Here is a 12,113-nt window from a genome sequence, read left to right as displayed (position 1 = left end):
CCAATTATCGTTTAACGAAAGTCAATAATTATTAAAGAATTGCAATTGATCGGCCCCAGCCCGGCCCGATCTCACGAGAAATCAGTGTCGGCCAGCCCAAGCCCGGCCCGCGGGCCGAGCCGGGCTTCGGGCCTCGAGCCGAACCCTTCCCGTGCAGGTCTCTACTACAAAGACATGGATTCTCTTCGACTTTCTTAAAAACTGCGGTACAACTACTGGGGATGTGTGCAAGGGATATATACGTTCAAAGTATAACTCATAGGCATGTTCTCAACAGAATTTTCAGATATACTCTGATTTCAAGGTAGATGCAAAGTAAACAATAGGTAAGCCTTTATAGCATGAAAAACATGGAATACTTTGGCGGAATATCTGAAGTATTATGGACCACCAGATTCACTGATCCTCTTGTTCTGAATAACGCTGCAATTTATTTTGTCACTGTATATTTGATGTATTTTTCACGTTTAAGCGTGAACTAAATACCGCACAACGCAATATTTCAAAAACGAGGAACCATTAAGATGGCGGTGCCCAACTCGACTTCCCGCCGAACATTTCGTGTTCACTACAGTCATGCTTACATTTTGTCTACTTTGGACCCTTCTTAATGTCAGAACATATTTATGAATTCTCTTGAGAGCAAGACTGGCAATTACATTCTTTGAAGAATCTCATGCACATCGATGAAAAATATATTTTTGGATTGATCACATATGATTTACTTTACACTGATATGGACTTGAATTAGAAATAACTCGGACTGAAATTTAGTTTTTCACGCTTTTGGACAGCCCTAGTTTGGAATTTTCTTCAAAGCTCGTTTTGTGGAGAGTTGTTAGTATAGCGGAGACCAGAAGAAATTGTGTTCCTACAAAGTTTTTTAAAGTGCACACATCAGGCGATAAAAATAGAGAAGATAAGTTGATATTCATTCTATTTTTACTTTCTTTTATAGCAGTGAGTATGCGTCTTGCAACATGTAATGAGTTACCGGTTTTCTTCCACTTATATTCGATATGGCGTTAATCATTTCTTTATAGGTCGAATGTCTTATATGAGACCCTTAATGGCTTCAGTATATAAGACCAGTCTCATAATATGACCCGTATAGTAATATGTATGCACATTTAGGTCTTATATTAGGAGCTCATTTGTAGTGACATTTCTGTATTCACAAAGTAATCTCTCTCTAATATTTGACGTTGACATTCATTGTTGGTTCCCTATTGTGACATTGTACATTAAAACGTTACCTTTAGTTTCTCTTCTCTTCTCTTTTTTCAATGTGCCATGTGCACCTTCCTCTTCCGTCAGCAGTAACCAGTTCACCTGTGAGTGTCGTGGTGTGAAAGTGGTGCGGTAAAATGGGCGACCTGACAGACTTCCAAAGAGACATGATCGTTGGTGCCCGTCTGATTGGATCTTCAGTGGCAACAGTGGGGGTATCGAAAGGCACTGTGTCCAATGTCCCGAGGGTATACACAATGACGTCTGCAAAGCACAACAGTGGTCGAAAGACAATCCTGTCAGATAGGGACCGGAGGGCATTAAAACTAGAGATGCAAGGGCTCGAAAAAAAACCGGCTTTTTTGGAAAAAAACTCGGTTTTTTCTGCTTTGCTTTTTTGCTTGGGAAATTTTGGGCTTTTTTCAAAATTCTGCTTTAAATCGATAAAGCAGACTTTGTTTCGCTTCTCTATAACACAGAAAGTCATTTAATTAGTGGTTGATGCCGATAATAATATAAAACCTCGAAAGTAAACCATGAATTTCGAAAAGATATTTTAAACAATTTTACTTCAACATTTTTACATTATGAATTCCAAAGGATTAACCAATGTATATAATAAACACATTTTAACCTCCTATATACAAAAGTAAGCAGAGTTGGCAAGAACCATGGTTGTTTCTGAAAATGCCAAAAACCCGTTTTGGGGGGGCAGTTTAAACCAGGCTTTTTTGGGGTTTAAACCAGGTTTTTTGATTTAGATATTTTGCTTTATGTATTTGTATTACATATTCACAGAAATAAGTTTGTTTCGCCTTGGTGTTATTATTCAACAACGGGGTTATGCTGGAAGAGGTCCCATAAGCTTAAAGAAGTCCGGTCAGTAAATTTCTTAAATTGAGAAACTCCCGCCCTAGCCATCGGGAAAATCCCGTCATTCTTTTAAATGTAAAACAATAACGGGAAAATCCTGAAAAATTTAATTTGCATGTAAAATTTAAAGGTCAACGTATTATAATCAGTACGCTAAAACTGAGTGACACACAATCATAGTCAGCGTCTTGCGAATAAAATCAGAAAAATAAACACACACTGCTGAACAAGACTGCACTTATTTAATATAAAAACACATTTACACCTGACGTTTCGATCTTCTATCCAAGATCCTCATCAGACGTGAGTGTACGTCTGATGAGGATCTTGGATAGACGATCGAAACGTCACGTGTAAATGTGTTTTTATATTAAATAAGTGCAGTCTTGTTCAGCAGTGTGTTTATTTTTCTAAAACTGAGGTATTAAATTACAAATTTAGTATGTAGGTATCATTGAAAGTCCAATCCAAGCTAATGTTGGAAGCTAAGTAGGCAATCGATAAATTTTACCAATTTTAATCAATATATTTAAGCAACCTTCGCTTCTTTATAAAACAACAGGCATGCAGAAATATATAATTTGGTTTCGTTTTGTATGTTTAGGCTTAACATCCTTACGTAATACCGAGATTATCAAGGAGAAGACTTTCGCTTAAAGTGACATCCGAAAGAGTACTTAGTTTACACATGAAAGAAGGGTTGTGGTTCGACCGAGAATTGAACATGGGACACCTTGATTAAAAGGTGAAAAGGAAATAAGACTAATGCAGATGGTTTGACATGTGAAACGTCACTATGAAGTTCACACGATTCGCATTTTTGTTCTTTTAATTTTTTTAGTTTAAACCAGTTATTTAAAAAAAAAACAGCTGGTGTAAACGAGCCAACCCTAAGAGTAAAAACTTCTTTCAAAAAATACACAAATAACTAGCAAAATTGTATGTAGTATTTTTACTTCAAAATATTCCATACCCTCTTTTTGAAACAAAATAAAATTAAAATAAAACATAAGAGAAATACTTAGATTTGTATGATACAATTAAAGGCTGCACATGGTTCTGTATATTCTTGAAATTCTACAGTCAAGTTTTTTATAACCACCATCAAGGGCGCCCATCAGGGGGGTTAAGGGGGCGCTTGCCCTCCCTAGAGGAAAATGTACTTCAGAATATTGAAAATTCAATAGGATTTTTACATTAGTTACAGCAAAATTTGAAACTATTTTTGAAACGTCTCTTATACTTCCCCTCCTTGGAAACCACAACATGGGCGCCCTTGACCACCATCACGGCTTACCCAGTCCTCAAGTTTTCTGAATTTTTAACAAGAGGGATTCAACATATCATTACGGAACAAAAAAAAAAAAAAAAAAAAAAAAAGACTACGGAATATATTTAAGTTAAGCTAAATACAACTGCACAACAAACGTGACTGAGTGGTTGGCTTTTGCGCTTCTATCGGGAAGTCCGGGATTCAACCCAGCATTCGACCTTTCTGACAAAGCCTTCCTTCATTCCATCTGAGAATGTAGAAATAGTGCGTGTACTGGCCGACTAGGAGTGTAGGAGTTGGCCGACTTCCTTTCTTATTGTTTTTAAATCGTTATTATTACTAATTACCAGCAGTGACGGTTTTGCGAAGGTTAGAGGATCGGTCTTTCGGACTGAAGCCTGTTCTCCAAAGTTGTGGAATGTCTAAAACGAACGAAATATCTATTAGTTATGCCTTTACTCATAAACTTTAAGCTCCCGTCAAATAAACATTACGAATATTTAGAAAAACTAAACATTAGTAGTAAGAAAACCCCTCCCAAAACACTTTTTTAAATTCGCCACTGATTCTCAGTATAAAATTATTTTTAAAGTTGTATCCGGAAGATTATTGCTAAACATATAAACGAAACGAAATATTAGTTATGCCTGTACTCATAAACTTCAAGCACCTCCCAAATAAAATTAGGACTTTTTAGAAAACGAAACAATCAGAGAAACTCCTCCCAAAGTACTTTTCTAAATCCGCTATTGATTATTTGTATAAATTGGTATTCAAGGTTGTATCTGGAAAATTATTGCTAAATCATTGCACAACTACAGTATAACAGAAATGTGGAAATACGGTTTGACGGACATATTGAAAAACGTATGCTTTGACGGATATATAGAAAAACGTAAGTTTAACTTTCGTGCTAGAAGCTGGAGTACTAAGCTCTTAGAAATGAAACACGGATGACAAACTAAAATGATCTAGAGAAGGAAAAAAATGTCGATAACTCAAAAGTTAAAATAAAGTTAAATAACCTGTAAAATTGCCCTCAAATACTACATTCTTCATGTTAGCTTTAATTCGTAAAATATGTGCTCCATCCATCTTGATGGTGAATTACAGAGCTAAATATGGCATTCAGGTCGTGGAAATCTTATCTAACTATAGAATATACTATAAGAAAGCTATTTGGATAGAAAAATCATGAAAATGAAAAAAGCCAAAATTTCCAAAATTCTCGGTTTTTTTCCAAAAAAGCCGGCTTTTTATGTGAAAAAAACCATCGATTCAAAAAAGCCGGCTTTTTTGCATCTCTAATTAAAACGGATTGTAGCAGCTAAAAAGAAGACTACTGCAATGAAAATTACGTCTGAACTCAATTCCGGCCTACAGAACTTGGTTTCATCGAAAACAGTGCGATGGAAACTTCATAAAATGAAAATTCATGGCAGGGCCACTATCGCCAAACCCCTGGTCACAGCAGTAAATGCAAAGAGCGTATCCAGTGGTGCAAGAACCACAAGGCGTGTACTCATGAGCAGTGGAAACACGTAATGTGGTCCGATGAATTGACCTTCACCTTGTTTCCAACAACCGGTCGTGTTTACGTATGGAGAACACCGTCGCAGGCCTATGATACAGCCTGTCTGCTCCCAACTGTAAAGCATGGAGGTGGTTCTGTTACAGTATGGGCAGTGATGTCGTGGATTTTTTCAGGTCCCATCATAGCTCTGCATGGAATGATGAATGCTAAGGCGTATGAGGCCATTTTGGAGGACCAAGTTCTACCCATGGCCCAAATATTGTTCCCTGATGGTGATGGCATCTACCAAGATGATTTGGCTCCCTGTCACACTGCAAAAACGGTGAAATTATGATTTGAGGAACATGACCAGGAGCTATCACACCTCCCCTGGGTCCAACAATCGCCAGATCTGAACTTCATTGAGCCATTGTGGTCTGAGTTAGAAAGGCGTGTTCGGTCTCATTACCTTCCACCAGCATCCCTTAAGGAACTGGAGCATGTTTTGGAGGAACAATGGTACAAAATTCCACACACCACGATCCAGGAGCTGTAGGACGTCCATTCCACATCAGATCCAAGATGTTTTGGACGCAAAAGGAAGCCCCACACCATACTGGGTATGATTTTCAGTCTTTTGCAAACGTTTTATATTTTTTTTTCGTCTAACCCCTGTATTTGCACATTAAAAGAAGTTATTAAAAGACGTTGCAGTTTATGCGCACAAAAAGTGTAAAATTTTTACAGTGGGTATATTCTAAAATTGAAGAAAATTAGATTGAAGATGTAACGATTATAAGTTTGTGCCATCACAGCATTTGGATTAAAGACAGTGTTGAATGGTGAATTAATCAAAGAACTCTTTTAATATTACACAGAAAGCCGAGGTCTCTTATTAGGTACTCCTCATAAAAATGGAAGTGTAGCAACTTTGGTCACATTTTTCAATATATATTTTTATTATTATATTTTTATGTATTCCAGTAGTTTGTATTGTAAATTAGACACTGCACAAAATATATTAAAATAACAACAGTATTTGTTTATGCTTTAATTAACCAGTCATCCTAATTTTTAAGGTCTTTTTTGTAACATGACTAATATTAGCAGATTTTCGTAACAGAACTATACTTGTTTAACAGAGAAATGATTGATGTAGGCTACAGATTTGATTTTATACTTCATCTGTACTCTATTTTCTTTTTATTTATGAAAATAATCTAGATGCATTATTTTCTCTAAAAATATAAATGGAAGTAATTAACAGTTACTTATCGTTTTTCCGGGCACGCAATAAGACAGATTCATTATTACATGGACGTATTGGACTATCTCTAAAATACATTGGACACCTCCCAGCAAAGATTTCTTGAGTGCGCAGCTGTCTTCACAAACTGTGTAATTAAATGAACTAACTGGTAATGACTTGTAAAAAGCAGTAGAACTTGAGCTGATGGAACACGAGTACACAACCTAATCATCGATTCTAATAATAATTGCAGTTAATGTTACTATTAACCTATTATTTGAGCGATCTGAAACCAGAGTGCATTAACTGTATTTTCTCCAACGTCTGCGTTTAAGCATGAATTCATTTTCTTTTCGGATATTTCACACCGAACCTTTCTGGACAACGATGTCCAGTAGATTATTGACACAACCAGTGGCGTATTTACGATTTTCTTTCGGGGGGGCTTTGCTAACTTTCGGGGAGGGCTTTGCCTGAAAATGTGAAAATTCTGCAAGATATTTCATATACTTTACTATAGTAAGTAAGATTTCGGGGGGGGATTAAGCCCGGAAGCCCCCCCTAAATACGCCACTGGACACAACCGTCACAGGACAGCAGTTCGTATGAAGTAGTCACTGTTTCCCGAATAGGGTCCGATCTCCCGAAGCACAAAAAACAAGTTAATTGAGTCTAGTTTCAGACTAGTATTAAATAATACAGCAAAGAATAGGATTTTTAGTATAGTGACAATTTGTTCTCACTTTTAACAAATTAGTTTGAACGAACTTGTTCGTGAACATTCATTTCTATAAAATTTTGCACATAGATGGCAAATTATGTATATCAGTAAAATTGTTGTAAATATTCAAGTTTGTTTTGTATATTTCTTGAACTATCCCAGACAAACTATTTTAATTTATAGATTTTATTTATATTTCTAAGGTATTCATAGGAAGACACTGAAGCGGAGTTCACTTTTGAAAGAAGGTAGAAAAAAAATCATAGAATCATTATTAGTGAATAAGAACATAACAATTTGACGTCGGTTCTCGTAAACTTTTACCATACAACTGCGCCATAAACACGAATATATACGGTACATGGTATAAAATTTCATTAGATGGTCAAGTTCAGTTCCTCATAGTTACCTTACGTATCTTCGGTGCAGAAGACCTGGGTTCGATTTCCACGTTAAGCTCTAGATCCACATCTCATACAGCTACGTTGCTAAGACACTAAACTCGAATTCAGCCCGACCAACTTGGTGTGGTTGATGGAAGGTAATAAATCAGCAGTGGATAAACGCAACTGTTCGAAGATACGAAATTCATCACTTCTCAATAGCAAGGACACTGTGCGCAATATTTGATTCAGAGGTTAAATAGAGACTCGTGCTCAAAGTATCAAAGAACAATTCAACAATATATAAGGAATTTTGCATTACGCTACAAAGAACTAAAGTTGATGCCAATGGTAAAGTTACCCAAGCTTGGATAAATTTCTAATTGTGCTTTTTATACTCACTCAAGAATGGCGAATCCAATAAATTTATTTTTAAACGTAATCGTAAATGGTTGTGACCAACCAGGACGTGAACAATGACTTTAAATTTGAGGTCTAAATAAATATAAATTTCTCAATTCTGAAGTCATTTCTTTCGTGATTCCTTCGACCGGAATGCTTGTTTAAAATGGTTCAATTGGATTCAGCCAAGAGCGCCAATTTTTCTGTAAATTGGGGAGGGGGGATTCAGATGCAGAAAGCATATATGAGGATTTTAAAACAAATTGCACTCAAATTATGCCAAATATTGTAAATTTACAAATACAGTAAGGGGGCCCACATGAGCTATGGAGGGGCCCGGCCCCCCGGGATCGACGCCCTTGAATTCGTCTTCCTCAAATTAGTGTAAAATGCTCAGTTAGAGATTTACCCGAGTGAACGCTTTTTTTTTTTTATACCATTGACTCAAGTGGAAGCAGTTTTCAACAATATCATACCTTATGACTTGCGTATCATATTAAATTCTCTAGTCAGAGCCCTCTCGTGACTATATGGTTAGCGTATACTACTAAATTGCTGCGGACGCGGGTTTAACTTCCGGTAGGGCTCCTGTGGTTCGAATTCCACGTTAAGCTTTAGGTCCATGTCTCATATAGCATCCGCTGCCGAAAGATAAGATAAAATTCAAACAAGTCAAATAAATGTCCTAGCCGAAATGATTTATTTTATGCCTGCATTATTTTTCTGCCTATTTACACATTTCGAAACATCAGAACTCTGTATACCGTATTGAAAAAGGTGGCCAAAGAAGAATCGAATACTATTTTGCACAATGGACATTCACGCCACAACTACTAACAAAGTATAACTATGATTCTTTGGTACTTCTTTTATCACAATTTGATACACTCCCACATGTTTGAGACATATCTAAATATATTCTTGATTTTTCAATTTTTTTGTCATTTGTAACCTGAAGTGTTCAATTTATTTGTCGTTCGCATATTTCACAATCAGAATCGAATAGATCAAATAGTAAGTAATTACGTCTTTATTCACATTAACAATTCTTCACGACCAATTCTAATAGTTGTAATTAAAATATGTAATCAATGGTAGAGCCCTCACCTCTGGTTCATGGAGTCCACGGTTGGATGTCTGCTCCAGCGAAGTGGGTTTTGTGGTAGACGAAAGCTGTGTGTGTAAGTTCTCCCGTTCTTCATTCCACCCGTTATCATTTACCTTATTATCATATCTCTCTCAGCTTGGAAGCATAATCGTTGGACATTAAACTAAAATAAATAAATAAATAAATAAAAATAAATTTTAAAAATATAAACAAAAATTTAAAAAAATTAGTAAACTAAAAAAAAGAAACTTTGACAAATTAATATGAAATATAAACAACCAATTTTAAAATTAAAGATAAGTGAAAATAAAACAAACCAGTTGAGAATGCCCTGAGAGCATTGCTAGAACGAACTTAAAAAGAACGGAGAGATGGAGCCGAAGGGATAACTCTGATTATTCCTATATGTAAAAGTAAATATTTTATCCTCATCTGCTTCTATTTCTCGCAAAATATCATCTACGGTTATCATCTAATATCATCTATGACTTACGGTTCGAGAGATATGGCTCCTTAAAATGTCCTGAAATTCAAACTTTTTCGGCCTAATATTTTGGGAACGGTAAGTCATAGAGAGTTGATATTGGTGTTAATCAATACCTAACAATACCATCTCTTTATAACTTATGTATCCCTAGATTTCGTTCCTTAAATCTCCGGAAATTGGTCATGTTTTGGCCAATATTTCGGGAACGATAAGAGTGACGCGAAAAAATCCACCACTTTCTCAGATAGTTTTTGACACTCTATCGAATGGAGGGATCAAAATTTTAAAAAATCGCAAATAACAGACAGACAAACATACACACAGACATAGAGAATCCAGTAAGGAACTTTTTAAGTTCATTGAAAAGTGCTTTTCAATCCAACAATTCATTTGTTTTCTGATTTTTTCCTTTGATCCTTTTATAGCTAACTTCTACAGTTAGAATTTATTCAACGTTCGTCCTTCATTTTATTTTTCTAATAACAAAAATACACAACAAAAACAGAAAATGCAGTACGCAGGACGTGGATCCTGGATGTATGGATCTCGCTGAAATCCCGACTTTTTTGTAAATTTAGTCTAATACTAGGCTTGATTTTCAAAACAATTAATATAATTTATCCTCATATTGAATGTGGACTCAGCCCCAATAGCTTTGGGTCCATTCCGAAATAAATTCCAGCTTACGTGCCTGCCATATGCGATCTTCAGAGATTATCCAATCTTGACCAAACTTAGCATGAGAGGAGACATTGGAACACTTGTATATTCAGATCTTCGGTTCCTGAATTATTGGCCATCAAAGTTGTGAGTTTTAACTTGGTCAAATTTTCGAAGAAAGATTAAAATAAAACAATATTTCTACTGCAATTGGGATGCTCGTTACTAAGTAGTTATCGAACTTTTCTGCAATTTATTTTGTCTAAAAATAATTTTGTCTGTTTTCATACTCAATTACTATTCACTTTTATTATTATTATTTTTTGTTTAAAAGTTCTTAATTTGCAGCAAATTAATATAAAATCTACATAGGTCTTTCAAAATATAATAAAATACATACAGCAGTATCAAAAAAAATTGTTACCTTCGAGACCATACAATTGTCTACGGAAAACAAATGGTAAAATTTCTCTTTCGCTAACTGACCCAGTATATTTCGGAAGTACCATACTTATGTAGTGGATAATATAATATTTTATTAATTTTAAGTTATTTAACACTAATTGGGCAATCAGTGTGTTTTTTAAATTTAACTAATTAACCTAGGTCGATCAAGAAAGTCAAAATTAACTGGAAAAGAGCTAGAAAGATAGAATAGAACTGGAATCGATTAGCAAGTAAAAAAAAAATAATAATAACTGTAATCCGCCTAAAAAGCCAAGAATAATTACAATCGATTTAGGAAACAAAAGGTAATTGAAATCGATCTAGGAAGCCAAAAATAACTAGAATTAATCAGTCAAGCCAGAAATAACTTTAAAAATCCAGAAAACTAGTAACTGTAATCAATCTACAGAAACAAAAAAAGTAATGAATCAATCAGTCAATCAAATTAAATCAAGAATAACTTCCCACTGATCAAACAATCAGGTTGCACCAGAAATAACTTTTCACTAATGACCTTAGACTCTGAGTTGGGAATAAATTCAAAGTGTGAAATTCTGGTTGTTTTATATCAATTACATATCACTACATATTTTAATGGATCAAAAAATCCAATATATTTCAATCAAAAATTTTCTTGTAGGTCTTATATCTGGAGAAGTACATACAGTGTAGCCAAACCCAAACTACCACTTAATTCAGTATGATGGACTTATTCCGTAGAAAATACGAAAACTTGATTTAGGGTCCGTACAAAACTTTTGTGGCCCCTGATCCGAAACCGAATTATTGGCGAATATTTTGATGTATTTTTTGATCATTCCTAAAATTCTTGGCCAAAATCGCAATCTTTTGAGCAATTTTTTTTGAAAAATTCTTGTAATAATTACAAATCAGTATCAAGTTTTAAATTTTCACAGGAATGATCTTAGACTATGAGCTGTAGCTACAATCCTAAGGTTCAAATTTAGAAATTGTTAAGTATATTAATAGTTTGAAATAATTACCTATCAGGTTTCAAATCTATAATTTGGAGTTTGAACCAGGGATCAATCAATCAGATTTCACTAAAAATAACTTTCCACCAATGACCTCCGTCTATGTATGAACCATAGCTACAAACCTTATGGTTCAAAGTGTGAAAAAAATGACATTGGATATTAATCGGTTTTATTAATTGCTTATCAAGTTTCATATCCTAAATTTTTGAGTTTTAAATATAACATTTGAATTGAATCAGAGATAGTGATCGAAAAATCAAGCTGCTCCCGAGATAAATTTCCACGAATGATCTAAGACTATAATTCTTAAGGTTCAAAGTGTGACATTGTGAGTCAGAGACAAGGATCAACCAATCCGATTGCATCAATTACCTAAGACTGGGTTTTCCCTAAGTATCAAAGTATGAAGATGATATTTGAGAATTGTTTCACACATGAAAGGACACATCGAAATTTACAAAAAATTATATAAGAACCCCCCCCCGAAAGTTAGCAAACCCCCCCCGAAGCAAAATCGTAAATACGCCACTGGTTGCTGTAGTTATATAATATTCTTACATAATAATATATAAAGATATTATTATAAGATAATCATATTATACATGCGAACATTGCTAATATTATTTTTTCACAAGGTAAATGATCATATATTGGATTATTGGGTAGAAGACTTTTTTAATCTTTTTGAATACCCAAGTGAGCAGTTCTGGAAATGAAAGGCGTGTATTGAGATTAACAGAATATGCTCATTTCTTCCTAAGAGATAGCA

At 34.9% G+C, this 12,113-nt stretch overlaps 1 long non-coding RNA gene across 1 annotated transcript in view; it reads right to left on the bottom strand.

Moving 5' to 3' along the window:
• LOC145664345 (uncharacterized) overlaps positions 1–12,113 on the bottom strand; it is a 319,597-nt gene that overhangs the window by 132,209 nt on the left and 175,275 nt on the right. The window contains exon 3 of the long non-coding RNA XR_014127417.1: positions 8,752–8,915. This is a non-coding gene — a long non-coding RNA (uncharacterized LOC145664345). The remainder of the gene's footprint in view (positions 1–8,751; positions 8,916–12,113) is intronic.

The sequence above is a fragment of the Thermobia domestica genome, chromosome 11 (assembly GCF_964235325.1).
Source record: "Thermobia domestica chromosome 11, izTheDome1.hap1.1, whole genome shotgun sequence".
Taxonomy (NCBI): domain Eukaryota; kingdom Metazoa; phylum Arthropoda; class Insecta; order Zygentoma; family Lepismatidae; genus Thermobia; species Thermobia domestica.
Note: the sequence above shows the minus strand (reverse complement) of the source record. Positions and strands in the feature narration are given on the sequence as shown.